We start from the raw sequence: 25,488 nt of genomic DNA, 5'->3' as shown, positions 1-25,488 counted from the left end.
CCCTCATGAGGGAGTGCTGTCACCATGCCCAGTGGGATTTCGGGCGCATATGGGTGTCTGACTCCTGCTCTCCTCTGCGAACTGTTCCAGCATAGGCGGAACGTACGCTCCTCTTGGATCAGATCCCCAAGTGCCAGCCTCTGTTGGAGGGCGATGTAAGCTAAGACATGGCGAGGAGTGCCAGCGTCCCTCTCACTCTCCGGACCACGGTATACTCTCGCTATTTCCTGCGTAAAGGACTGCAGCTGTGCAGCTAAGTAGTAGAGCTCGAAGTTTGGAACCGCTAGACCCCCTTCGTCCTTTGGACGGGTCAACGTCGTGAGCGCTATTCTGCGTCTGCCCGAGCCCCACAAGAAGGATGTTATTAAAGACTTGAGGTGTTTAAAGATCGCTCCAGGCACCCACACTGGGAGTGTCCGGAAGAAATATAGTAAGCGGGGCAAGGCGATCATCTTCAGTAGGGATATGCGGCCCGCTACCGACAGCGGCAGGGTAGCCCAGAAAGACATGCACCCTTGTAGGGCGCGGATGCAACGCCCTATATTGCCCTCCAGCAAGGCCGGGGCATCATGATATATGTGCACCCCCAGGTAGTCAAGACAGTGAGGCTCCCATCTAATCGACTGGCAGGCGGGGGGCCGCACCTCCTCTTGCCGCAGGGGGAACAGGCAGGTCTTGTTCCATTTAACCCGGAGACCAGACACCCCACCAAATCGTTCCAGGAGCCTCTCCGCACCTCTCACCGTGCTGTCGGAGTTCTCCAGGAAGAGGAGGAGGTCGTCCGCGTATAGCGATATAAAGTGGCGGTGCCCTCTAAAATCCAGCCCGCCGTAATGGTTGCCCAATCTAGCCATGGCCGCCAGGGGCTCTATCGCTAGTGCGAACAGCAGGGGGGACAATGCACAACCCTGCCTGGTGCCGCGACCCACCTCAAACTGCTGCGAGACCAGCGTACCCACTTTCACGCGCGCCTTCGCCGAGGAATATAGCACTTTTGTCCAGTGTATGTATTTATCACCCAGGCCGAATCTCCGCATCACTTTGAACAGGTATTCCCATTCTAGGCTATTGAACGCCTTCTCAATGACGATCGACAGTACTAGGGGCATCCGCGCCTCGGGCGGTGGATCATTTACCAGCCTGATCAACCGCCGAATGTTGTGGGTGGTGTTGCGGGTGGGTATGAATCCAGATTGATTCTTGTGGATCAACTCTTGCATGTGGCGCAACAGTCTGGTCGCCAGTATGCTGCTGAGAATCTTGTAATCGGTAGTGAGCATTGACAGGGGCCGGTAGGACGCGGGGTCAGAGCTTTCTCTGGTTGGCTTTAGTAGGGGGATCATTATGGCCTCGCGCATGGAGCGCGGGAGCCGACCTCTGTCCCTGGCCTCATTGTAGACAGTTGCTCCAGGTACTGGCCGTAAAATTCTATGGGGAGGCCGTCCAGGCCCGGGGTTTTATTGCGGGCCATCCGCTTCACAGCTCCCTTGATTTCCGCCAGTTCTATTTGGTCACCTAGGGCATCTGCGTGCTCCTGGTCTAACCGTGGTAGGCGCAGCTCATCCAGGTACGCCTCTACTTCTTCGTCCCGTGCTAGTAGTGCACTCGTGTACAAGCGCACATAATAGGACCGAAAGCCTTCCAAGATGGCTGGTTGCGTGGTGCCTACCCGGCCCTCCCTGTCCCGTAAATCTAATATGGGCTGACTGTTTCGAGTAGGGTTCGCTAACCAGGCCAGCAGCGTCCCAGCCTTATCCCCCTCGGCGTGCGTTTTAGTCAGGTACGTTTTATAATCGAAGCTGCGAAGACGCTCAACCTCCACCGCAACTGCCTCATGCGCCTAGCAAAGCCCATCCTGCAGTTCGGGACGGCCGGGGCGCGCCACCTCGGCCTCTCTCAGCGCGCGTTCGGCTTTGTCTAAGTCGTCCAGCAGGGTCTTTCGTATCCCCGCATATTTCCCTATGCAATGGCCCCTCACCACTATCTTAAAGGCATCCCACTCCGCTGCCCTAGAGGTCGCGGTGCCGTCATTCTCTACGAAGTAGTGCTCAATCCTTTCGCAGAGCGCCGCCCGGAACGGTGGATCATCTAACGTGTCCGGCCGCAGTCGCCATGACGGGATCTGCGGAACTTCATTCATCCAGCCTAGCGTCAGTAGCAGGGGGTTATGGTCGGAGACGGTGCGCGCCAGATATTCCGTCCCAGCCACCGCAGGGAGGACTAAAGAAGAGCACAGGAAGGCGTCCAGTCGAACATGAAGGTCATGGAGGCCGGAGTAGAACGAGTAGTCCCGCTCCGCCGGGTGCTGAGCGCGCCAAACATGAGTCAGGCCCCATCTGTCCTGCCAATCCGACCTAGTTTTCGCCAATCAGTGCATCGGGGACGCGGGCAGCGGCGGGTGTGACCTATCAAGTGTGGTATCCGCTATGGAATTGAGATCGCCCCCTAAAAGCACCGGGCCCGCGAGGTAGCCAGCCAGCACCCCAGAGAGACGCGCAAAGTAAGTCGCCTGGTCCACATTAGGCGCATAGAGGCTCCCTAGAACTATGCGCCTGCCCCTAAGGTTGCCCTCCACTGCTACGTACCGTCCCTCCGGGTCCGCTATGTGTCGGGTTACCTGAAAGGGAGTGCCCGCCCGTATCCATATTAATACCCCTCTAGCGAAGGCAGAGTACGTGGTGTAGAACAGTTGGCCCCTCCATCTACGCTGCAGGGCAATGCCCTGCTTCTTCGTAAGGTGGGTTTCCTGCAGGAACGCTATATGAACCCCTCTACGGACCAAGTAGGCATGCACCTTATGCCGCCGTGCCATGGAGTGGAGCCCCCTCACGTTCCAAGTCACACATTTTATCGACCCCGCATTAGCCATTGTCCCACATCGCACGGCATGTAACACAGGTAAACCAACCCCAGGCGCATGCGGTGGCACTATTCCCTCCCCCCCTCAACACTACCCCTACCCCCCCTCTCTGTATTTCGCCTTTAGCCACCCCAACTACTCCAGGCCCCCCCCCCCCCCAGAACAGGACCTAACTTCACAAAAGCCGTTCCCATCCAAACTGTGCTCGAGTACCCGCGCTCTCACAAACCCGCTAATCCGCAGTCTACACTACGGAGGCCTTATGGGCCCTATGGGGCGATGACTAGTCACACAAACACAGCCATTGACTCTTCCCCCCCGCCCCACAATACTCATGAGGCACACTAAAGTCCAATCTTACTGTAGTCTGCTCAGGTGACTGTAATGGCGAGCCCCGGCCGCCGTAGCACAGCAGGAGACACTGGTCCGACGCTCAGCTCTCGATGATCTCTTCCGAAGTCTGCGGCGTGACCACCGGTCCCTTCGTGCTGCTTGAGTCCGAGTGTCCCGACTCAGAGTCTGTGCCCCGGTCCTCCGAGCCGGAGGCCCGTTCCGACGGGATCGATGCCGCACCTGACAGGACCATCACCGCCTGCAACGCAGCCCTCCTACCGTCCGCCGTCTGGGAGTCAGTCAGTCTTCTGGGCCCCCGCTTGCGCTCATGGATCCTCCGCGATGTCCTCGCCGGCCGCTGCTGTAGGTGGTCCTCGATGCCTCCGGCTCTGGCCCCGGCCGCGTCCGCCCTGTAAGTGTCCCACCAGGACCATGCCTCCGCCGCCGTGAGGAAGAACAGCGTGTTGCCATCTGCTACCACTCGGAGCCTGGCCGGGAAGAGTAGCGAGTATTGGAGGCCCACAGAGCGGAGATCCTTTTTGACGGGCAGGAAAGAGGCGCGCAGCTTTTGGGTCTCGAACGTGTAGTCCGGGAATAGCGTAACCTTGCTGTTTTCAACCTGGAAGGGACCCGCATCTCTGGCCCGTTGCAACAACCAGTCTCTGTCCTTGTAGTGCAGGAGTTTAATGATCACGGGGCGCGGCGGTTGGCCCGGTCTAGGGGGTCTGGCAGCCACCCGGTGCGCGCGTTCCAGCGTGAAGAAGGGCGATAGGCCCTCCGGGGCCACGATCGTTCGCAGCCAGCCGTCCAGGTATCCCACCATGTCGGAGCCCTCTATTTTTTCTGGAAGGCCTACCAGGCGCACGTTATTGCGCCTTCTGCGATTTTCGGCATCCTCAGCCCTCCTTTCCAATGCATGTATCCGATCCAGCGCCTCCGTCAGCCGGCCCTCGGCCGATTTTTGCGCCGGTATGAGGTCTGTCAGGGTGGACTCCGCAATCTTGACCCTGTCCGCCAACTTGCCGTGATCGGCCCGCAGGAGACCCAGCCCCGTTGCCACCTGCGCTATATCTTGGTGTAGCGCGTCCTTCGTGGCCGCGATGGCCTCCAGGATACGGTCTTGCATCTGTTGCAGGTCCGTTGGGCCTTGCGGGGCTCCCGCAGGCGCCCCTGAGGAGGGGCCTCCGTCACTCCGTCCCCCTTTTGCTTTTCCCATGGTGAGGCGCTATGCGCGATCCAGCTGTCCCCAGAGTCCCGAGGCTAGCGGTATGCTCCTCCCGCTGACGCAATAGTCCGCTGAGTGTGCGCCTCCCGGTGGGGTCGGTCAACCAAGGGCCTCACGGTCGCGTCCCCTCGCCCTCACCGCAATCCAAGGCTCAGATCCGCTTCCCCGTCCGATCTGCCGTTCACGCGTATCTGCTCCGCCGTCCGCCGTAGCGTCCCGCTACGAGCCACAACTCGTGGTAGGGTCAGGTGCAGTCTCAGGGCTCCGCCGCAATCAGCTTCTCAAGCGGCCCCACACAGGGATCAGGGGAGGTCTACAATGGCCTAGGCAGGAAGCGTGGCGCCGCGCGTGGTGTCCGTAGGCAGAGCACGGAAGCGTGGCGCCGCGCGTGGTGTCCGTAGGCAGAGCACGGGGTCGTGCCCGATCCGCAGTGTGCTATGGACCACAGGGCCGGTCTGCCGGCCGCACTGCCCCCAATCCTCCAGGCAAGGCACAGGACAACAGAAGGCACTCCGCTGCCATCGCAGGAGAGACTCCGGGGGCCCAGCGGCCTCCAGGAGCGCACGACCGCCCCAGTCCCCAGAGCACGGGCCCCCGGGTATGTAGTGGCTCCCTCGGGGAAGAGAAGGAGTAAGAAATGGCCGCCTCACCAGTCTCTCCCGATCGGTCGCCACCCGTCGCCAGGAGCGCCTCAGTGTGGAAGGGCGGTGAAGTCCCGCATCGCAGGCAACTGAGCTTCAGCAGGGGACAAGCGGGGCACGCTCTGGGCACCAGCGCCCGCGGAATCCCCCTCAGGGCAGGGCCATCAGTCTTCTCCACAGCCGAGGGGGAGGAGCCTCACCCCGGAGGACTCAAGCGCCGGTCCGGGCACTCCGGCGGCCGGCGGCCCAGGGGTCTATTCCGCAGCAAAGTTCAGGCACTCCGGTGCAATGCAGCCCGTCATCCACTGCTCCTCAGCACCTCCGTAGGCCGCTTCTCTGCAGGTCCGGGGCAGCCGCCATCTTGTCTGTCGGAGCGCCAGCGCCGCCGCGGCACTTTCCACCGCAATCGGCGGGATCTCCGGGGCTCAGCCCAGACCGGAGCAGCGCCCAAGGTGTCTCCAGGGATTCCCCCCGGTTTGCACGGTGTGCCCAGGCAGTTGCAGGATGTTTTCGGCGGATAATCGGGCGGGGGATCGGGAGCCTCACTAGGCTGCGACCATGCTCGCTGGCTGCTAGCCACGCCGAGTTGGTGCTGCATCATATGCAGTTAACGGCTCAACTGTTGTTTGTCTTGGGTTTTGGGATAAATGTACCCAAATCTCACCCAGTGCCCTCTCAGCGCAACCTGTTCATAGGGGCAGTATCAGACACTACTGTGAATCGTGCCTGCCCACCTCCACAGAGGATTTTAGACATCCAGGCTATGATTCTGTTGTTTCAAGAAGGAGCGGAAGTTCCAGTCTTGAAGGTCTTGAGCCTGCTCGGTCTGTTCGCTTCCTGCATACTGTTAGTCAACCATGCACGCTGGTATATGAGGGCCCTCCAGTGGTGCCTCCGCAGGCAGTGGTCTCAACACAACTGAGATCTAAGGGAGGTGGTCAGAATTTACAGAGACACTGCAGTGGATCTGTTATGGCGGAGTGTTTCAGGCAACCTGTCTCAAGGGAAGCCTTTTCAACCTCCTTCTCCGGTGGCCACAGTCATAACGGATGCCTCCACTCTAGGGTGGGGTGCTCTTCTGGGGGATCTGGAGATCAAGGGTCTTTGGTATCCAGAGGAGAAATTGCTTCACATCAATCTTTTGGAATTGCGGGCCATACGTTTGGCACTCAAGGACTTTCTTCCCACTCTTCGCGGTCAGTCAGTTCTGGTCCTCACGGACAACACTACCGCGATGTGGTACATCAACAACAAGGGAGGAGTAGGGTAGTTTCGGCTCTGCTCCTGGGCTCAGGACACTCAGATTTGTTTGACTGCAAATCATCTGGCCGGAGTTCTGAATGTGCATGCGGACAGTCTCAGTCTGTAATTTTCAGCCGATCATCACCAAAGGTGGTCCATCACGCCTTCAGGATGTTGGGGTTTCCTCGGTTGGACCGGTTTGCCACTCATGAGAACGTGTACTGCCCGTCATTCTGCAGTGTCCAGTATCTGATGCAGGGAGCATTGGGGGACACGTTTTAGTTAAATTGGGGCTCGCAACTCCTCTACGCGTTTCCTCCCATAGCCTTGATTTCACGAGTTCGGAGGAAGATTTGCCAAGACTGGGCCCAAGTCATATTGATCACCCCGAATTGGCCAAGAAGGGTGTGGTACACAGACCTCATTCACCTCTCATTACACCCTCAGCTCCGTCTCCCTCTCAGGGCAGACTTCTTCTCGCAGGGCCCGGTTCTACACCCCCACCTCTAGAGCCTGCACCTTCATGCCTGGAGATTGAACATGGTAACCTGAGTTCTTTTGCTCTCCCACCGGATGTGGTGGATGTTATTTTATCGGCCAGAAGACACTACACCAAATCTGTTTTGTCCTGTAGATGGGCCAGATTTGTGAAATGGTGTGGAGAGAGATCAATTGATCCATTGAAGGCCCATTTATCTGATGTACATAGTTTTTCACTTTTCCTAGCCCAGCAAGGTTGTGCTGTGGCTACTGTTTAATGTTATTCATCAGCTTTGTCCCGGATAGGTATGAGGTTCATTAGGGGCCTCCCACTCCCTTCTTTATGCCTCAGTGGGACTTGAATTTGGTTCTGACTTAACTGATGGGTTCTCCTTTTGAGCCTTTTCATAGTTGCCCGTTGATGCTTCTCACATTCAAAACTGTGTTTCTGGTTGCTATTCCCTCTGCCAGGAGGGTAAGTGAGCTTCAGGCTCTTAGTTCTAAGTCTCCATTTACAACCATCCATGCAGACAACGTGGTTCTTAGGACCAGAGCTGCTTTCCTGCCTAAGTTGGTTACACTTTCTCATCTAGGGCAGTCTATCACCTTACCTACCTTTTATCCTCCCCACACCCTTCCAAAGAGGAGGAGAGACTTCACCCCCTTGACCCTCGAAGGGCGGTCAGCTTCTACTTGGACAGAACGAAGGACTTGAGGTTGGAGAACCAGCTCTTCTTTTATTACGTGAGACAAAGGGCAAAGCTGTCCATAAGAGAACGCTTCCCAGGTGGATCATCTTCTGCATCAAGATCTGCTACGCCTTGGCCAAGAAGGAGCCGCGTGTAGGTATTGGAGCTCTTTTGACTAGAGCAAAGTCTTCTACTTCAGTTTTGTCTAGAGGTGTCCCTGTGGTGAACATTTGTAAGGCTGCAACATGGGCCTCCCTCCACACTTTCGCAAAGCATTATTGCATGGATTCAGAGGTTAAAAGGGATGGCCATTTTGCACGTTCTGGGCTGCAGGATTTCTTGGTACGAGTAGGTGGACAGCCTCTGCTGGGAGAAGTACTGCTTGGGGATTCAATTCAAAAGGTGAGGAATCCACAGGCAGCTGTTTCCATCAGAAGAACAAGTTACTTACCTTTGGTAACGCTTTTTCTGGTGGATACAGTATCTGCCTGTGGATTCCTCACTGACCCACCCTCCCCCCAGTTGTCTACCTACGTATACCAAGAAGGTTTTTGTGTTTCAATGTCATTTGCCTTGCTGAGATGCTTGTTTTTAGGAAATGTCTTAGTTTTAGCTTTACCTGTATTTTCCTGCTTATTTATTTTACATACTGTGTATATTTGGGTAAACAGCCATTTCAACGCCGCTTTTACACTGCATACCATTACATCGCAAGCGTTACAACTCGTAGCCATTACTAAGCATGTTATTACATCGCCTTCTATTTTACAACGCATGTGATGTAATGGCATCCACCTCATTATGAGGAAACTGAGGCTCTTCCGTTTCCTCACAACAACATGCCCCGTCCCTCAGCCGACGTGAAGCAAAGCAGAAACCAGGGAGAGGAACAACGAGGAGAGCGAGGTAAGGGGGTTTGGGCCTGGGGTGGGGGTAGTGCTTTAGGGTTTGGGGTAGTGTTTAGGGTAGTGCCGGGGGGTCGTGCAGGGTAGTGTGAGTGTAGGAACTGGACTGGCGTCGGAGGAGGGTCGTGCTGGAGGTAGTGTTTTAGGGGTTAGGGTAGTGGTGTGGTGCAGGGTAGTGATGGGGGTTGTGCAGGGTAGTGTTTAAGCATAGGGAGCGGACTGGGGGGGGGGGGTCGAGGAGAGTCGTGCTGGATGTAGTGCTTTAGGGTTTAGTGTACTGCCGTGGTGTGTTTGTAGTGTAGGGTAGTGTTTTAGGGTAGTGTCGGGGGGGTCGTGCAGGGTAGTGTTTGAGTGTAGGAACTGGACTGGAGGTAGTGTTTTAGGGTTTAGGGTACTGCCGTGGTGTGTTTGTAGTGCAGGGTAGTGTTTTAGGGTAGTGTCGGGGGGGTTGTGCGGGGTAGTCTTAATGTAGGGAGAGTACTGGGGGTAGTGCCGTGGTGTGTGTAGTGCAAAGTAGTGTTGTTGGGTTTATGGTAGTGTCAGGGGGTCGTGCTGGGTAGTCCTAATGTAGGGAGAGTACTGGGGTTCAGGGAGTTATGCAGGGGTACTAAATTAGGGTTTAGGGCAGGGTAGTGCCACTTACATTGCATACCTTTACCATGAGTATAGCTTTACCATGCATGCCTTTGCGTTGTAATAGTATGCGTGGTAAAAGTATGCGATGTAATGGCATGTCGTAATTGCAACGCGTAGTAATACCCGCGTTGTAATGGCACGCGTGGGATTAGTACACGTTGTAATGAGCCATATCTGAAAGAAACACGTTAGTTCGATTCCTCACCTTAGAATGTCCCCAGGCGTCCAGCTGGATCCGGAAAGATTTTTCGTCAGCAATACCCTTGTGCGTCGCTAGGCGTCGTCTGCAGATCCGCGACCGTCGTCGTGATCGTCGGGATGACGTCGGAGTACTTAGACGCCGCCCTCGTGCACTGACGTCAGTTCTTTTTTCCGCGCCAGTAAGCGCCGATCCGGGAAGAGCATACCCTTTTATTCACTTTTTGACTAAACTTTTTTGAACTCTTTTGGTTCTATTCTTGTCGACATCGACTCTGGTGCCGGTAGGGATGCCTGGCTTTAAGAACTGTGACTCCTGTCATCGACTGATGTCGGTCACGGACCACCACCGCCAGTGCCTCTATTGCCTTGGAACCGACCACGACGCAGAGTCTTGCCTCGACTGCCGGGCCTTGACTTCGAAAGCTAGCCGGGAGCGGTCACGCAAGCTACTCGAGTACCGGCAGTCAGCTCCGCGCCGCTCAAGGTCCCGGCCTAGAAGGTCGAGGGACCGGTCGCGGAGCCACAGCCACCACCGCTCGTCGGGGTCCAAGTCTTCGAAATCTGGTCAGTCGAAGCACAGCAAGAAGTCGAAGAAGCGACATCGCTCTTCTGACTCCCCTAGCCAGTCGGCTGAGGGTTTGGGTGGCACCACCCGCACGACTCCGATGTAGCCACAGGGGTCTTGTCCGTCCCCATACCCTCCGGTCCCTGGGACTGACACTACTCCGGCGTAGGTCAGTGCTTTCCTCATGGCCATGAGGAACCTGGCTCCGCCGTAGACGCCTGCCGGCGCGCCTTCGGGCCCCACAGGCTCAACTGGGAGGCCTAGTGAGCTGGCGGCTCTGGCCCAGGCGCCGTCATCGACTCCGGTCCCGAAGCAGCAGGTCCCCGGGGGATCCAGGCCTGGATCTTAGTCGGCGCCGGTCGACCTCATGACCCCTCCGCCGGCGCCGACTCCTCCGATGCCACCCCCGGCGCCATCCCCGGACGACGCCGTTCCCCAGTTTAGTCCCGATCCAGGGCCGGCGTCGGAGCGGCGCCATTCCAGACGCCGATGGGTGGCAATTTCATCTTCTGCCCGGCTCCGATCATTCCACCTGTATACCAGGAATCGGATGACGGTGACGACTGGAAGGGGTCTGAGGGCCAGTTATCTCAGGACTGGGCAGACAAGCTGGGGAATGCCAGTGGTTTTGACACCTCCCCCGACACTGGCTTCATCTCTCCTCCGACCGTGGCTTCAGAGGAGGGTGCTGCATTTTCTGTGGTGCTGCGCAAGGCAGCCGAAGCCCATGGGCTCGAACTGCCTGCTGTGGCCGTGAGGATGAACCTCTCACCGAAGTGCTGCAACCGGCAGCAAGCTCCTTGGAGCCTCTGCTGCAGTTCAATGAGGCACTCATTGACGTTCTGAAGGGCACCTGGTCCAAGCCCTCCACAGTTCCTCCTGTGGACCGGAACGTGGCCCGGTGCCACCGCCCTGCACCGGGCGACCCCAGTTTTCTGTCCCAACACCCCACGCCCGAGATCCTGGTTATCCAGGCCTCTACCTCCCAGATCTCCTTCCTGTCCGCTCCCCCGGATCGGGAATCCAAAAGACTAGAACAGTTTGGGAAGAAGCTGTTCTCCTCTCCTAGTTTGCGGTAGCGGTCTATCAACACCGCGTGTCTTTTGGACCGTTATTCCCACTCCCTGTGGGATATGGTGGAGGACGTGCTGCCCCAGTGTCCGGAGGAGGCCCGGACACGACTTGCCCAGGGCTCTTGCCGAGGGGCGGGATGCGGCACAGCATGCAATCCGATGTGGACTGGACACAACGGACTCGCTGGGCAGGGCAATGTCGACCACGGTGGCGCTTCGTCACCACGCCTGGCTGCGGTTCACAAGTTTTTCCAGGGATGTCCAGAGCACCCTCATGGGCATGCCCTTCGATGGCAGTCGCCTTTTTGGTGTCAAAGCGGATAGTGCATTGGAGCGCTTTAAGGACTCCAGGACTATGGTCAAGTCCTTGGGCCTTTCGGCCTCGCGCCCGCAAACTTCCGTTTTTTGTCCCTTTCGTGGCCAAGGAAGGGGCGCCCCCTCACATCCAACTAGTCACAGGATCAACCTCCACGCGGTCACGGACGTGGATTCCGCCGAGGCGGTACAGGGTGACAACGTGCCGGTCCGTCCACATCTACCCCAGCAGCATCCGCCTCAAAGCCCTCCTAGTCCGAGCTTTCATCCGAGCTTTCAGGCCCATTCCACGCCAGTGGGAGGCAGAGTTCGCCATCACCTGCTCCACTGGCGCACCATCACATCGGACAGGTGGGTGCTGCAAATTGTCCGAAGGGGATACTCCCTCCCCTTCGAGGCGACTCCTCCACCCATGCCACCTCAGTGCCACCGAATTTCAGGGGATCACTTGCAACTTCTGCAGGAGGAAGTTACGGCCCTCTTGGCCAAGGGGGCCATTGAGCGCGTTCCTGGTCCAGAAGTAGGTCGTGGTTGTCATTCCTACTACTTTCTGGTTCCCAAGAAGGGCAAAGGGGGCCTACGTCCTATCTTGGACCTCAGGAGCGTCAACACCTTCCTCCAGAAGGAGAAGTTCAAGATGCTCACTGTAGCTCAGGTTCAGGCTGCCCTAGACCCTGGAGACAGGATGGTAGCGTTGGACTTGCAGGACGCTTATTTCCACATCCCTGTCCTGCCGGCCCACCGGCGTTACCTGCGGTTCACGGTGGGCCAGGAGCATTTTCAGTTTACCATGCTCCCCTTCGGCCTCACCAGTGCCCCTCGGGTGTTCATGAAAGTGATGGCAGGGTCGCAGTTCATCTACGCAGATTGGGGGTTCCAGTCTTTCCCTATCTAGACGATTGGTTGTTGAAGGCGGGCTCGCCCCAGGCAGTCGTCTCCCACCTCCAGACTACGGCCGACCTCTCATTTGCTGGGGTTCTCCATCAATGTGCCGAAGTCGCATCTGAGTCCCTCCCAGCAGCTCCTCTTCATCGGAGCGGTTCTGGACTCGGCACAGTTCCGGACCTATCCTCTGGAACAGCGGGTCCGGGATATTCAGGCTCTGATTCTCATCTTTCGGCCTCTATCCCGGGTTTCGGTCAGGTTGGTGCTGCGGCTTCTGGGTCTGATGGCCTCCTGCATCCTGTTGGTGCATCACGCCAGATGGCGAATGTGGGCTCTGCAGTGGTACCTGAAGTTTCAGTGGGCCCAGCATCGGGGCAACCTGTTCGACCACGTCCTAATCTCAGAGGGCACTGCGAGACAGTTGCAGTGGTGGCTCACGGACCGCGATTGGGTCAGTGGCAGATCCCTCTCCCTACCCCAACTGGGAGCACGTAGTGGCGACGGATGCGTCCCTCCTGGGATGGGGGGGGGGTCACATGGGAGAGGCGGAGATCAGAGGCCTCTGGTCTCCGGCGGAGTCCCAGCTCCCTATCAACCTTCTGGAGCTGAGGGTGATCCGACTTGCACTGAAGGCATTCCTTCCCTCTGTCCGGGGAAGTGTGGTGCAGGTGTTCACGGACAACACCACCGCCATGTGGTATTGCAACAAACAAGGCGGGGTGGGGTCGTGGACCCTTTGTCAAGAGGCTCTGCGCCTCTGGACATGGCTGGAACATCAGGGCATCACCCTGGTGGTTCAACATCTGGCGGGCTCTCTGAACGCCAGAGCAGACGAACTCAGCCGCCGGTGCATGATGGATCACGAATGGCGTCTAAACTCGGACGTGGCGCAAGGCCTCTTTCAGCAGTGGGGAGAGCCTTGGTTAGATCTATTCGCCACCGAAGAGAACGCGCTATGTCAGCAGTTCTGCGCGTTGGAGTTTCCAAGGCGGCGCTCGCTCGGGGGCGCCTTTCGTCGCAAGTTGAGTTGCGGTCTGTTGTACGCCTTGCCGCCTATACCACTTCTGCCCAGAGTGCTGAAAATCAGGTGCGACCGGGCCCAAGTCATCTTGGTGGCTCCGTATTTTGGGCACGAAGGTACTGGTATGCCGAGCTACTCAGTCTGTCAATCGATCCCCCGATACGACTGCCTCTTCAGGAGGACCTTCTGTCGCAGCAGCAGGGGACGGTCCTCCACTCGAACCTGTCCAGCCTCCACCTCCATGCGTGGAGATTGAGCGGCAGCAGTTGATGCCATTTGACTTGCCTCTTGAAGTCTTTAATGTTATTCTGGCAGCCAGGCGTCCCTCCACAAAATCGGTATACGCCTGCAGGTGGAACAAATTTGTGGCATGGTGCGCAGCAAAGGCTGTGGATCCCCTCTCCGCCCCTCTTTCTGAGGTTCTCCTCTTTCTTCTTTCCCTGGCCCAGCAGGGCTCTGCTCTGGGCACCCTCAAGGGATACCTTTCAGCTATTTCTGCTTTCTTACGGCTTCCTGATCAGCCTTCTCTTTTCAAATCCCCTGTTTCACACTTCTTTAAGGGCATTACTCACTTGTTTCCTCCTGTCCCTTTCGTAATGCCTCAGTGGGATTTGAACCTTGTTTTGACCTTTCTGATGTACGCTCCCTTTAAGCCACTTCATAATTGTCCCCTTCGTCTTCTCACTCTTAAGACTGCTTTCCTAGTTGCCATCACCTCTGCTAGAAGGGTGAGTGAGCTCCAGGCTCTCTCTTCTAAGCCTCCTTTCCTTTCTGTCCATCCGGACAAAGTTGTTCTCAGGACTCATCCTTCCTTTCTCCTTAAGGTGGTAACTGCCTTTCACATCGGCCAGTCTGTTACACTGCCCACCTTCTTTCCGCCTCCGCATCCCTTGAAAGAGGAAGAGAGGCTCTACCGTCTGGACCCAAAACGGGCGCTGTCCTATCTGGACCGCACCAAACAGTTCCGGGTGGACGACCAACTCTTTGTTGGCTACGTGGGCGCAAAGAAGGGGCGTGCGGTGCCCAAGCGAACCATCTCTCGGTGGGTCGTTTTGTGTATCAAGGCCTGTTATTCCTTAGCTAAAAAGGAACCTCCTGTAGGGCTGAGGGCCCATTCCACTCGGGCCACAGCGGCGACCACTGCCCTGGGCCGGGGAGTCCCCTTGCAGGACATCTGTCAGGCAGCAACGTGGGCCTTGCTGCACACGTTTGCCAAACACTATTGCCTGGACAGCCAAGTCCAGAGAGATGGCTTCTTTGGCCGTTCTGTTCTCCAGGACTTTCTGGTGTGATCTTGGTTCGCAGACCCACCACCGGGGTTGGTATTGCTGGGGTATCTATTCTAAGGTGAGGAATCTAACGAACGGGTTTCTTTCAGATGAACAAGTTACTTACCTTCGGTAACGATATATCTGTAAGAAACATTAGTTAGTTAGATTCCTCACCGCCCCACCCATCCTCCCCGTTCTGCGAACCGAGATCTAGGGTTGAGGTCATCCCTTTCAGGGCCCTAGAATTTTTTTGAGCACCAGTGTCTGTCTCTTGCATGGCTCTGCGTTCCTGGCACGGAAAGCTATGTACAAGAACGGACGTCAGCGCTCGATGGCAGCGTCTAAGTACTCCGACGACATCATCCCGGTGATCACGACACCGACGACTGACACGGAGCCGCAGACGACGCCTAGAGACACGCAAGGGTATTGCTGACGAAAAATCTTTCTGGATCCAGCCTGACGCCTGGGGATATTCTAAGGTGAGGAATCTAACTAACTAATGTTTCTTACAGATATATCGTTACCAAAGGTAAGTAACTCGTTCATTTGTAGATTTGTGTATATATTGTACACTGTATATACTTGCAATATGTTTGTCGGTCCACCCATTCACCTCAAATGCATGGAAAAATGGGTGGAACCGACATCGGCACATTGACGAGGTCTTCTTATGGCTCCGGTGACATCATACGGAGTTGCGAGCGGGGCAGTGCTATTGTGACATCCTCGTTGACGTGGGAGAGCTATGAAAAAACTTTCTATGGAATGCTGGCGCAGGGGTAATTTAAAAAAGTGAGGAATCCACAGGCAGATACTGTATCCACCAGAAAAAGTGTTACCACAGGTAAGTAACTTGTGCTTTAAATGGTTTGTGGGAAAGATGATGGTGTGACCAAGTATTATATGGAATAAAGTATCCTCTGCTGTGCATTATTCGGATATTGAAAGTCACCTTGGTGTTCCATAACCTTATAAAGGAACTCGTCATTTGGCCTCATTCCTCTATATGGTTCTGGAACTCCTCAGTTACTTGCAATATCCATAAAATGTATGATAGGGGGTACTTTCTCTTAAATAATGCTGCTGTATAATAACCTGGGTTACGTACAGTGTTTAAATGACAATTGTCTTGCCTCTAAGTGCCCTAATGGTTCATATTTAAAAACTATCACTTTTAATAAGTACTTTTCGGTGCATGGCTATAATGTAATTTATTAATGTCAAAGCTTCACATGTTAAGGAAATACACTTTTTGAATTTCGATACAGCTTTATTATATTTTACGTTATGCGTGTTCTGTGCCTTTTAGGGCTGAACGCTTCCTAGAAGATCCGAACCAGGCCCATGGCTCTGCTCTCCCTGTAAATCTGTTGGCTTGACCTCCATTATTGAGGCATGCTCAGTGTTCTGTTCTAAAAGGAGTTATTAGGTCATTCATCTTGACGCATATCAGTTCGTCCCATTTATCAACTAAGCAGCAACAAAGGTGCAAAAACGAATTTTGACACATTGTAATTTTAATACACTGGATAATTACTTCATACGCTGCAAGATATTCAAAAGGTTTTTTCCTGCCATCTTAAGTTCCTACGGAGAGAATATGCACCTCTTACCTTAAGTAAAACTTCTAAATTGCCCCATGTCGAGCATGAGTAGTAGCTCACCCAGTCCTAGATTTTTTTCATGGTACTTTTCCTTGAAAGAATGAGCATTCAGCGTGCAAACCACATAAAAGACATGATGATTAGGAATTTTGACAGCTACAAACATGTGACCTGTTCACACCAGCGACCTAAAGGTGAAAGGCTCTGTAACCCTGTGCCAAGTCTGAGAGACGCCCACCCCTCCCTGGACCTAACCCTGCCCTGCCGTCCGAAAGACATCTACCCCTCCCTAAGCGAACTCTGCCCTGCCGCCCCCTCCCCCTCCTTTGCTGGTCTCCGATCCCACTGCAGGCAGGCCCTGCAGGCCCGGCTCCCTGCTCATCGGGCTCTGGCAGGACCGGCAGCGCAAGAGTTAATCTCTCGAGTAAAGTCAGCCTTCTGCTTCCGAGTCTGCGATTCGATACCCGGGAAAGACTTACCCGGGAAGTCTGAGATCAGCGCAACTTTTCGGAGGCAGCCCCGCAGGACACCTACAATCTGGAGCACCCCGAAAGCAGCAGAGGAGGTGAGTGAGTGGCTGAGTGAGTGGGTGACTGACAACTTTTAAAAGCACATAACATAGTTAGGCAATGTGGAGGGAAAAGGCAAGTTCCGAAGTAACAAACAAAGAGACAGGACCCTTAACATTTAGAGAGGTGGAGACCGTCAGGCTAGAGAACGCACTGACGAACCAGGGAAACGAAGAAACAGAAGTAGGAATAGACATAGGTATGCAGATAAAAAGCGAACAGCCAAAACTGGTGACAGCGCACAAGCCAACCTGCAGAATAAACAGCCAGGACCGAAAAAGAAGGGGTTAGAGGAGCAGGGCTAGGGAGAGAGTACAGACAGTAGCACAGAGATTGAGAAACACTTGACAGCTGTCAGCTGGGTCTTCGTCTTTTAAGCACTGCCAGAATAAGAGAGAGTACAGCTAGAATCAGTGATTCAGAAGAGCAGAACCAGCCAGGAAAGAGGACCTCCCGGAACAGTGCTTGAAATGGAAAATTAGAAATGCAGGTACTCTGTACCAGAGAACCTGCTTGTTTCTGAGAAGTATACATGCCAATAGACCCGATTCAGACAGGAGACTACCGATTTTTCAAGCCAAAATTTCCGTTTTTTAGCTGCCTCCCGCCTGAAATTGCATTTTTTACAATAGAAGTCAATGGGGTATTTTCATTCTCCCGATTTTTTATTTTAAATCTCCCATGTCCCTGTCCTAAAATGTTGGCATATATGGAGAAGTGCCAGTACTCTTCAATTAAAAGTATTATGTCTCTCTTGAGAAATGCCAGTACTCCCCCTCTCAAAATAAAAAAGTGCTGGTTCTCAGTACCGGCCCATTTAAAGCACTGTCCTGGACCAGAGAGAGTAGGAACATCCAGGGTGAGAGGACCAAGTAGGACCAGAAAAAGAACAAACAGGAGAGAAAGAACAGCAGGAACAGAAAGAGATAGCATAGCCAGGGTCAGAGACATCCAGTGACGCAGATCACAGTGAGGACCGGAGATACTTAGAGAGATTTGACAGGCAGGACCAAAGACTCCTCTAGAGAGACAGAGTGCAGCCGGAATTAGAGCCATATAGAAAACAGAGTAATTCTAAGAACATTAAAGAGACACCTCAAAGGCACGTCCACAGACACCCAGAGAGAGCCTGGATGAGTGAGGGGAAAGCCCAAATATAGGCAGGGAAACCACGACGAGACATCCTTAGAGACAGCATATTGAGGACAAGAGACAATTTGAGAAAGGAATAACAGAAGGACTAGAAACTCCCAGTGCCGTCTTAATGCATGGGCACACTGGGCTGTTGCCCAGGGGCCCCACGAGAATAGGGGCCCCATTTTTTTTATGTCAAAACACTGATTTTGTTGGCGGTACCAATAAATATAAGTTTATTTTAGCAATAACTTACATTGTATTCCTGTGAGTGGTTGTGTAGGCAGGGCCCAGTGCACTGCTTTGCCCGGGGCCCTATAATGCTGTTAAGATGGCCCTGGAAACTCCAAGAGCGCGAACAAAGCAAAGACCAGCGAAAGAGTGCCCAAACAGAACTAGGGATACTGAGTGCAGACAGGATCAGACTACAGATGAAAGAGAGACTACACAGATTGAATTAGAGAGGGAGATCCCTGCCAGAATTTTAAACACCTAGTGAAAGTAAGAGCACATTCAGAACAAATAGACATTGAGAAAGAGCACACCCAGAACCAGAACCAGTAAAAACAAAAAGTGTGACTCGCACGACTAGTGCCACGGAAGTGAGAGGAGGAAATTGTATAATTAGGACCAGAGTCAGACAGAGAGAGCACAATCCAGGTCAGTCATCTGCGATACAGATAGGGCACTGCCAGATTCAGGGGTCTAAATAGTGGGAGTTAAAACACAGCCTCGTCAAGGGATACCCACAGTTAGACTGCACAGTCTGGCTTAGAATTGGTGATTTCAAAGAAAGCATGGCCATACCAAGACTAATAGACAGGACAGATCTAACTAGTGATACTCAGAGGCAACACAGTCCGATCCAGAGAGATAAAAAATGCAGGACTTGCGTAAGAAACACAGGCAGGACACCCTCAGAGGGAGCACATAAATATGAGACCCAAAGAAAGAACATGAAAGATCAGAGACGCAGAGTAAGAAATGGAACTCCTAGGATTAGTCACCTAAAGAGATTCAGCAAAGTATGGACCAGATACATGGTACAAACAAAGCCAGAGACACAGAGAAAAAGATAACGGCAAAGACTAGACACACTCGTAGGTAGCACAAAAGATACCAGTAGACAACATCACAGTCAGGATCAAAAACAGATAGCAGGAAGAAAACCAGGAATTGAACAAGACAGCGTACCAAAAGCAAGGGAGGGTGCATGTCGGGAACCAGAGAGGGCATGTCTCTAGCCAGATCACAAACATACAGAGACCACAGATGGGACCAAAAAGTGCTTAGGAGCGACCAAAGTACAAAGAAAGGCATGAGTATAAGCAAGCACAGACAGACTAAGATGTCGAGAGGGCAAACAAGTGCCATCAGAGTCAACAAACATTGTCAAAGCCAAAATGTTTGGGTTTAATGTCCTAATGCATACAGTGTTAGCGCATTAGAACAAGACCCATGTAACGGAACATGCAGAAGCAGACAGAACTCAGGAGAACTTAAGCTGTGAAGTAGTCCTTCAATGCAAGCTCTTGATTGCAGATGGAAATATACACCCAAACTGCTTATTGGCATTAGTTGAAAGAGGAGTACTCCTCTGGGCTGGGCCAAGGAATGATTAACAAAGCCTCGAGCTATTGACTGAAAGAGGCAGGTTGAAGATGGCCAATAGTTGAACAGGACTGACCCAAAACCTACTCTGTATATTATTTGCAGGACATCTGTGAGAAAGCTTCTCAGCAAAAAAAATCAGACATAAACCATCACCCAGTGTGATGGGGCACTGACAGGTCCAGAGATAATATAGGAACTCAGTGAGGGAGAACAAAGAAAAGAGATAACCAGCATAGACATGAGGAGACACAACTAGGGAATGAGCACCAGTTGGATGGGAGAGAAAAATAGCGTCAACAAATAGGACCGGAGAAACCCAAGCAGCAATGACTGGCCCATGGAGGGCACAGTGAGACCGCCAGAGAAAGAATTGAAAGTAGATGTGTGAGAGAGAGAGAGAGCGAGAGCGCACAATCACGTCAGTGTGACATCACAGCCAGGAGAAGAGACCAGAAAAAGACAATTTAGAGTTAAAGTGCAGACCAGAGAGAGCACGAGCTCCATCAGGATATAAGAGATTACAACCAGGGCAAAATAAACTAATAGAAAGCATTTACAATCAGGAGCTGAGACACTCGAAAAGAAAGCCAACATGGCATGCATAAAGAGAAAGGTAGAATAGAGAAAAGACACTAAGTGAGACAGCACCTGCAAGAGCAGAGACATCCAGGGAGTTGCAGCACAGGCAAGACTAGATCCAGCCTGGCTAGAACCCAAGGCATCTAGAGACCGCATGGACAGGAGGTAATCAGTGATGGCTAGCGTAAACAGAGTGAACTAGGACCTTAAAGACCTAGACATCGCCATGGCGAATACACTGCCAGGCAAAAATACAACAGACTCTTGGGGCAGACACAGAGAGAAGTAAATGCGAGGACCAGACACACACTCTACCCTTTCTCTGTCAGTATGCAGCCGGTCCTGGGTTACTAGAGTTATGCTGGTGCCTTCTTTCACATGTCTTGTGTGTCTCATGTGTTAACAAGTGATTACAACCACGACAAGGAGCGCTTGGAGGAAGACTGTAATAAGAGAGAGGCCACCCACAACACGAGAGTACAACCACCACCAGGAACATACTGGGCACAGGAAGAACACAAGATAACTAGACAGTGGACGAGACAGTGGACGAGAGAGCACAGAGAGATTTAGCCAGGACCGGGCACATCCAGAAAGAGACTGCTTGGTCTAGTCATGAGACATCCAAACAAACTGGATTAGATTAGAGAAAGGCAAATGAAACATTAAAATGTCCAGAAACAGTATTGTATTATAATTGTATTTATACAGTGCTTACTACGAGGCGTTGAAGCACTTTACGCAGGGCAGGAAGCTGGTCTAGAACCCAAGGTTAATAGTTAGTTCAGTGTTATTGATTACTGTTTACTAGGATTAGTTTTGTGCGCTCAAAGCAAACCATTCCATGCAGTCATTTTATTTTTTTCTGGTGCAGTAAAGTAATAGTGGTTGGTTGCAATCTTTAGGGGGAGGTGAGCTCAAGCACATGGCCGTACTCAGCGAAAGAGAGGCAGGAAAAATGATAGCCAGACCAAGAGAGCAGACACAACAAACGAGATTATGGTACATCCAAAACCTAAAGACTGCATGGACTGAACCAGACAAGTGGGCTGGACATTGCCAGACACAAAACAAGAGACACCCTAAGGAAAGAAAGAGCTGAGAGTCGGGAAATAGCGCAGCCTCCTCTAGGCAATAGGAGAACGCTGTGACAACGAGGGAGAGAGTAAACACAGTGCACGAAATACACCCAGATAGTCCAGGATATTCATTGCCATTCTCGGACTTGTAGTCCTGGTTTTATAATGGGATCAAATGGACTACAAGTCCCAGAATGTAAAGAAAAAACCTGGACTGGTCGAGCTACTCACGCCGGGACAGGGAAACTTGGTAGTTGTGGATACAAATCAAAAGGAAGGAGGCTAAGGTCAGAGCACAGCTCAATCAACTAACCAAGAGAGACGCAGAGTGAAAGTGTAACCGAAGGTGCAGTGAGGGAGCAGAAACACAGATGGAACTCCAGAGCTGATGGTCAGAGCCCGAGGTATCCAAAGTGACCGACTGAAGCATAACAGCGACCTCCAGAAGAGCTGTAAAGTAAGGAGCAGAGAAAGGCTGAAAGAGATTCCGAAAGGGCCAAGATCAAAGTCCCCAGAAACAGGCGCACATTAGCGCCGCAGAGGGGACGAATGACACTAATATAGGACAGCCAGGGGCAGAGACACTCAGTCAGATAGAAAGTACAGATAGATACTTCGCTAGAGAAGGCAGGGCCAAGATCAGAGACGCACATTGACGCTTCAGAGAGGACCAGAGACATCCATGATTCTAATGTAGGGCAGCCAGGGTCAGACGGACCAGGGTTTTCTGCATTGGCGCCCCAGGCGGGAGTGGCATGCGTGTCATTTGAATTGGGCCTCTTATCCCCTCCTCTTCTCCGGGGGTTCGATCCTGCCGTATCCCCCCCGGGGCTGTTTGCAAGTAGAAACACCGCGAGCTGCCGCGCACACGCTGTCACTCCGAGGAGTGCCTGTTCACGCCCTGGCTGCGCTCGCGTTATCTCTGAGAATGGCTCAGGAGGGGGTGGGGGTTACTGAGAGCTCCTAATCGTATGCACACCGCCCCTCCCCCATCTACCTTTGATTGCTCTGTTCAGGCCTTAACGAGCTGACAATGCTTCACTAGTGACCCGTATCTTGCATTGAAGGCCCCTGCTGGTTAACTGTTTAAAATGGGAACACTTACTGCGATGGGAGGTGCAAGGAGCTAATGCTTTGTCACAAATAAAACAGTAAAAAAAAATTCCAGCAGGAAAAAAAAATAACGCATTCACACCGGAGACAGTGAAGTACTCTTGAACGTGAACTTCTATTAGCCTGTTAGCAGCTCGAGTCATGTAGAAGTGTGCATAGATACAGTTATTGTTGCCTAATCAGCATTGCTAGTTTTTTTTGTTTTTTTTTACCATGGAATGAGGAAGGCTCCGTTGCCCAAATCATGATGTGCATGTCTGCATAAAATTGGTAGTGATTTGTGATTGGGTAATTTGTAGAGATTTGTGATTGGGTAATAGGTAGAGATTTGAGATTAGTTGACTCGCTCTCTCTGCCGAGATTGTAGGTTATCTAAATAAAGTGCATGCTGATGCCAACTCCCGGTCTTCCCTAAACTGAACTGTGATCTGTTGAGACCAGATAGCGCCCAGAATACCATGTTCCAGGACTTTGCCTTTACATAGCAGTGCATTCTGGGAGTTGTAGTCTTTGTTCATTCTAAGTTGACCAACGCACACGATGTCATGTAAAATCAAAGTTCAGCAATGGAAAAGTGGAGCCACCGTGACATACAGCCGTCTGGCACCATAGCTGAGACAGTACGTTGGCTACTAAATAGAATCCAGACGTCAGGGAGACGCATTGGAATACCGGCACTGCCCGCATCCACGATCCGTTGGCCCGTTCAAGTGGTCGGGCTCCTCCCCTACATCTATGAAGTAAGACTACCCACCGAGTGAGGTGGAGAGACTCTGCGGGTTCCTACATTTGGAACCAGACATTTACATATTGTACTCCCCCACCTATATAGGGGGTGTAACTCTAGGTCCCTTTCTGGGATTACCCCTAGAGGTCTGTAAGATTCTTGTATGCCTCAAAGTAAGGCAGTTTATTTGTGTAGACAAACACATCTGTCTGCCACTAGGGTGTGAGATGTGGGTATATGTTAGGTTGATCTAGACCTGACCAAGAGTAGTGTCTCTGATAGCTATGATTGTGAGTAGTATGAGCGGCAGGTGTGGACTGTTTGTATGTCTGAAAGCAAGGCTGTGTATTTGTGTAGTTGGATGCCATCTCCTGCCTTCTAGTTGGATGTGAGATGTGGCTGGGAAACCTGATCAAGAGTAGTGTCTTTAAAAGGTTGGAATGAGAGTGGTGTGAGCAGCAAGTGTAGAATTCTTACATGTATGAAGAAAGTGAGACTGTGTATTTGTGTAGCTGGATGCCATTTCTTGCCTGCCAGTAGGATGTGACATTTGGTTGGAGGTTGTTGATCTAAACCAGCAGCAATGAAGTGAAAGGCCAGCTCCTCCCTTTGAGTATGGCTTGCACCTGTTGGCTCCTCCCTTTGAGTAGGGCTTGAACCTGTTGATCCAGATCTGACTGAAAGGGTCGACTCCGAAGGCTTTATCAAGATTCTATGTGTGATAATAACGATTGCACAGCTGCCAATGTTCCTTATAGCATGTCTGACAGTTTCTTCCCAGTTCTAGCTTTTTAAAAAGCTCGTTGCATTATGGGACTTGTATTTTCAATTATAACTTTACCTATATGTGCTCAAAAATTCCGAGAATGTAAAGCGCTGCTTGGCTATAAGAAAGTACTTGAGATTGATATGTGACAGAGAGTTGAATGGCAGCTATGCCTCGAGAGACTGGTACTTACAGATGGATGTCAACTCTTAGCCCACCTGTGTAAACATGGAAGACTTCCAGGGGTTGTTTGCAGTATTGGGCATCAACACAGACATTTCTGTTGGTGTCAATTCTTAAAACGGCCAAAATGGATATTGGACTTTAATATCAAAGAATGCATTCCAGCTGCCAACTTCTGGCTGCTCAAATACTAGCAGCCCGTCTCACCTCAGCACCCCTCCCTCCCCGTGAAGCAAACTCAGGGATTCAGACATTTAACAGACCCCTTCATTCACAGCTGATCTGACCCCGAGCCCCCTCCCTACACAGCTGGCACCTCGCCCATATGGGAAAACAAGAATGCCCTCCCTTTTCTGGGGCAGAAGTAACTTATTTAAGGGCACGGAGTGACTTGAAAACCTCAAGCTCACTGCCTGTTGGAGTTTCTATTTTACTTCCCCCACACATTACCAAAACTTTCAAAAATAAGAAGCAAACAAACTTATTTGTACACATGTTAAGTGAAGATGACAGGCTTGTAAGTGGTGAAGGGTAGGTGGTAAGTTGTGCAGTAAGAGTACTGTCAAAAAGACTGCTAGCCCGGAAAAGCAGGGATGACTGTGGCAGAGTCAGTCACATGCCAAACTCTCCCATGAAAGGCAGCTCGGCCCTGAAATCGTGTGCCAGCCGTGGCAGTCAGTCATTCATTCACATGCCAGACTCACCTCTGGAAGGCTGTTCGTCCTGGAAAGGCATGGGTGGCTGTGGCAGAGTAAGTAACATGCCAGGCTTTCCCCTGAAAGCGTGTGCCAGCTGTGTCAGTCAGTCATTCACATACCAGACTCGCCTCTGGAAGGCTGCTCTCCCGGAGAGGCAGGGATGGCTTTGGCAGAGTCCGTCACCTGCCAAACTCTCCCCTGAAAGGCTGCTCGCCCCTGAAAGCGTGTGCCAGCCGTGCAGTCAGTCAGTCGCATGCCATACTCGCCTCTGGAAGGCTGCTCTCCCAGAGAGGCAGGGATGGCTTTGGCAGAGTCAGTCACCTGCCAAACTCTCCCCTGAAAGGCTGCTCGCCCCTGAAAGCATGTGCCAGCCGTGGCAGTCAGTCAGTCACATGCCAGACCCGCTGGCAGGGATGGCTGTGGCAGTCAGTAACATGCCAAACTTTACTCTTAAAGGCTTGTGTAGCTGGGACATAACTAGTCACGAATCTGAAACAGATTGGCTTACTATGTCCCAATCCCTGTCTGATACAGCGGCCTGTTACAGAGTAAGCAGACATCACAGTATCCTGACAAGAAAGTAATGTGCGACTATGGATCCTTGCCAGACCCATTATTGATACTTTTCATGGGGTATTATGCTTACATTTTCAGGGAATTTAGGACACTTGTGTGTTTTAAACCCACGGAATATTGATTGACTTTTGCTTTTTAAACCAGTAAATAACTTTCATTAGAAATTTGGTGCTATTGAATTTATTTCGAGTCCCACGGGTCCATTCTCACAAGGACCCACATAAAAGTTTATTTTGCAACCAATTCTCCGAGTTTCATGGACACTGGTTTTGTGCACTGTGCAGGTTTTTGTTTCTAAAGTTTGTCTTATACACATGGAACAGGGCAGGCTGCATTCTGCAAGCAGGTCTGTCAAGAACAGCGATCAGAGGAACAGCAGGGCTAGGGTTTTGGGTGATGGAGGGAGGCACTGGTAGCAGGTATGCAAAGGAAAAGACATGCTTGGAAATATAGGTTCCAAGGGGGAGGGAGCACCAGTGTCTAGGAAAATGAAATAGAAGA

At 52.4% G+C, this 25,488-nt stretch overlaps 1 long non-coding RNA gene across 1 annotated transcript in view; it reads right to left on the bottom strand.

Annotated features, from left to right (window-relative positions):
* Positions 1–24,528, bottom strand: part of LOC146812492 (uncharacterized) — a 66,805-nt gene extending 42,277 nt beyond the window's left edge. Inside the window, exon 1 of the long non-coding RNA XR_014966867.1 lies at positions 24,418–24,528. This is a non-coding gene — a long non-coding RNA (uncharacterized LOC146812492). The remainder of the gene's footprint in view (positions 1–24,417) is intronic.
* Positions 24,529–25,488: the final 960 nt, after the last annotated feature.

This window comes from Triturus cristatus, chromosome 7 (genome assembly GCF_964204655.1).
Source record: "Triturus cristatus chromosome 7, aTriCri1.1, whole genome shotgun sequence".
Lineage (NCBI taxonomy): Eukaryota > Metazoa > Chordata > Amphibia > Caudata > Salamandridae > Triturus > Triturus cristatus.
This window is presented reverse-complemented; position numbering and strand designations above follow the sequence as displayed.